At 38.8% G+C, this 4,141-nt stretch overlaps 1 protein-coding gene across 1 annotated transcript in view; it reads right to left on the reverse strand.

Annotated features, from left to right (window-relative positions):
* LOC101571837 (phospholipid-transporting ATPase IB) overlaps positions 1-4,141 on the reverse strand; it is a 297,444-nt gene that overhangs the window by 219,052 nt on the left and 74,251 nt on the right. The gene's annotated exons all lie outside the window — the stretch shown is intronic.

Raw genomic sequence — 4,141 nt, forward strand, 5'->3', positions numbered from 1 at the left:
AAAAAAAAAAGGTGGATGTTTGAAGAATGACAGACACCCTCACAATGAAAGCCTAGGTTTGCACAAGAGTGCCTTTTGGAACTCCAAGGACATAATTTCCTTCTGGGGTTTGTGGTTTTCTTGTTCTAATGCTACCATCAAATAACATTTAGAAAAAAAATATGTGGGCTTTTGTTGTTTTAATGTAGGCAGGGTGAAATACTAGAAAAAAATAATCTGAAAAATACACCAGGAAAATAAAAACTCCAAGAATAATGATTTTTATCCTTTCCTTGCCTTCCCCGCCCTCTCACAAACACTGGTTCTCATTCAATCAGTGCTTTACTGGGGACAAGGAAAGGAAAAGAAAGTCACACATAAAAATGATGTGGCAGTTACAAAAACAAAACCTCTGATGGTGCCTCATCTGTCTCCTTGATGAACCCAATACTGAGACAAAACCAAGAGGTAAATATATATCAGCAATGGTCAAGCTTCTTTGTTGACTAGGTTAATGCACTAAGGACAAACCACCCAAGTGTTCTTGGCAGATCAAAAGGTTGTACAGATTTTTCTAGAAACGGAGAATGGCTCCAGAATGAATCTTTTTCTTTTCCCAAGCAGTCCATGGTCTAAGGCAGTGTGTGTCTAGAAATTTGGTAAGGGTTTATGGATCCCCTGAAGATAATTGTAAGTTGGCCTGGGGACCCAACTGACCAAACATGTCATTCTCAAGTGACTTGGCTTGTGTCCTTTACTGTGTTTACTCTAACCTGCATTCACCCCAGCCCAGCACATGATCGTACAGTTAACACATGGAGGGGGTGGCTGGGTTCTCCAGAGGACTCGACATAGGAGCAAAAATGCAGGTAGCAAAATAAGACCTACTGGGAAGGGAATATCTCCTGTAGAGTGTTTCTGTAAAGTTCTCTCCCAAACAGCTGGTGAATAAAGCAGTACAGTTCCACCAAAAAAAAAGAAAGAAAAAAGAATCAATAGTGGCTATGTTTTGAAATCTAGGCTTAACTCAAGTCCATATAGGGATATTGTATAAATTACTTAATCTGTGTGAGTGTGCTTTTAGAATAGGAATACATCACAATTGCCATGAGACTGAAATGAGGTAAGTTTATAATGTTTTTTCAGCTGAGGAGAATGTAGAAATTACAGACAGAATCAAATTAGTTTGTCACTAGAATAGAAGAAAACATGTCTGAGGAAATAAAGGTAATAAAAGTATTGAATGGGGTTGACAAAATATGGTCAACAGGCCACAGGTGGCCCTTACCTATTTTTGTAAAGGCAGCGTTACTGGAATAGAGCCACATCATCTGTTTTTATATTGTGTATGGCTCTTCTAACAAAGGTAGAGTTCAATAGCTCCAAGAGAAACCACATGGTCTATGAAGATCAATACTCTGACTCTCTGGCCCATCCCAGAAAAAAAATTGCAGCCACTGACCTACAATAATGTGAAACTGATGAGGTAGGGAAAAGTATTTTCTGCTCATTTTCTTAACATTTTCAGTTCAAAATAAAAGTTTCTCAAATGTTTCCTAACAGAACTAACCTGGAAGAAATCAGGACCATGTCTGCAGGGAAAAACTCCCCATTTGAGGCCTTTATAATGTCACCCACATTTACCTTTTAAACCAGGAAAGAGAAAAGACAAGTGTGAATTTCAAAAGCACAAGCAAATATAAACATGTCACATATTTTCTCAAAACAAAAAGTACACTCTGAAAAATCCTTTCATCATCTTAATACAATTTCAGTTACATTAGAACACCTTAATTTCATTCATTTCTCTACAGCAATTATTCTTAACCATGGTCATTTTGCTTTCCCCATCAAGCAGGGATATTTGACAGTGTCTGACGATGCTTTTATCACCACGAATATTGGTGTGAGACCGATGAGGTTATTGACATCCAATGAGCAGAGGGCAGGATGCTGCTAATGTCTCACAGTGCACAGGATAGCCCCACAAATCATGAATAGTGCTGCAGTTGGTGAATCTTGCTGTAGTGTAGAATGAAATGCATTAGGACTGGAAAAGTGATACAAAAAGACAGTACTATTTTTGCGATGATGTGGCATTCATACATTATCACATCCGCAGTGGCCTGCTTTACAGTCTGTTTTCGTCTGCTGCTCTGTGAGAGGAGAGACATGTGGTTGAAATTATGCATGTGGAACCTGCAGGCTGCAGAGAGCCTTACAGCTATAATGTGCCTTTAAAAACATAAAGGACAAATTCAAGCTAAGAGGAGATATAAAAATTGATAATTTACAACTTATACAGTAATTTGTATTGTAATGAATAATAAGCCAATTAAAACTTACATCTTAAGTAAGATAACTCACAACATCTGAAAACGTACTGCAATAAGAGAAGGTAAAAGTACAATTTAAACTAGATTTTCCTATAGAAACAATATCAGTGTACAAAATTCTGCATCCATGAACCTGCATCAGATATGTGGAAGGTCATTACTACCACATTTCTTACAAATTCTTTTTTATCTTATTTGTTCACTGCACTTCCAAATGAATTGTATATTAACCTTTTAAGTGTCTACCACGCAGGTGATATAGAAAGGATTCAGAAGAAAATGAATTTTGGGTCCCTGACTTTGGCTGTTTAACATATTATGTCAGTGCAAGGCATGGGAGATAAGTTATCATTCATCGTATAATCAGTGTCTTTTTAAAAGTACATAAGGATGACATACGATATGGAGAGTGAATCTTAGTCCATTACCTATTGTTATAACAAAATACTTGAGGCTGCATATTTTATAAAAAGAGGTTTATTTAGCTCACAGTTCTGGAGACTCAGGAGCATGCCGCTGGCATCTCCCCAGTGCTGGTGAGTGCCCTGCGGGCTGCACACAATGTGGTAGATGGCATTGCGGCAGAGAGATGCATGAAAGTGCTCACATGCAGAAACAGGAAGGCCCAGGCTTGCTGTTTTGTAACAATTCCCTCTTGGAAAAAGTAACCAATATCCTGCAAGAACACATGAATCCCTTCCAAGGGCTCAGTCCCTAATGACCCAATCTCCTTCCACTATGTGCCATTCTTAAAAAGTCCACCCCTCAATATGGACACTCCATGAACCAAACCTCCCACACATGAGACCTTGCAAGACAAATCACATTCAAATCACAGCATTTAGCTGCTGCTCAATAAGCAGCCCACCACCACACATTACCTCTTCTCCTCTGCCCCTGTTTTCCCATTCATAGCAATCAGACCTCCACTCACTGACCCAGCTGCCCTGAGAACTTGTCACTAGAAATGGAACATTATCATTCACTTGACTCCCAACAAGAAAAACTGAAGCCTTTGAGCCACAAATTTTCCCCACTCAGAGAAAAAATATTAAGGATACTTAGGAATCAAAACATATCCAAAGACTTTGTGTTCATCATCTATTAATTATTGGGGAAAAGCCAATACCTAACCCCCCAAACATTCAGTATCACTCTAGCTTATACCTTGGTTTACATCTTATTTGAATGTTCACGTCCTCCAAAGAGTCACTATGTTGAAATCTGTTGGAGGCAGTGAAGATAGAAAGTGATCATGTGTGGGAGGGCAGGACAAGGCCAGAATGCCGAAAGCAATCAAGCTACCTCAGTCTTGAGAAAAACTTCCTGCCTGGTCAATTTCAGCTATTAATCACTGGGCACATGAATGAGAATGGAAAGAACCCACGAAATAGGGCAAACAATTAAACAGAGGAGAATAAGAGGTATACAATAGTAGTCTTTCAGATATTCTTTTGTGTTCAGCAGCAGAATATTTTCATCAGCACACCCTACAAATGGACTTCTCTTCCACTTGATGAGTCATGATTCCACCTGAGTCTACAGGGTGGATTTCAAAGAAATAGCTGTAGTTCAGCTCCACAAGTGACGCCTAGCCACCAGTAACTGTCACGGTTATTATGCATGTCCACAACACACTAGAACTTTGTGCGATATCCTATCCTCAAACTGTTAGAAGTGCTGGTCATTTACTTGCCATTCCAAACGAAGTATGGCAAGAAGACTCCTTGCATAAGTATTTATCTTATGTTTTACTCTTAGTACTTCTTTGCTATCATGAAAACTTTTTCTTAGTTCAATTGTTTTGAAACATTTAATTTTCTGAA

This window comes from Octodon degus, unplaced genomic scaffold (assembly GCF_000260255.1).
Source record: "Octodon degus isolate 3935 unplaced genomic scaffold, OctDeg1.0 scaffold00038, whole genome shotgun sequence".
Lineage (NCBI taxonomy): Eukaryota > Metazoa > Chordata > Mammalia > Rodentia > Octodontidae > Octodon > Octodon degus.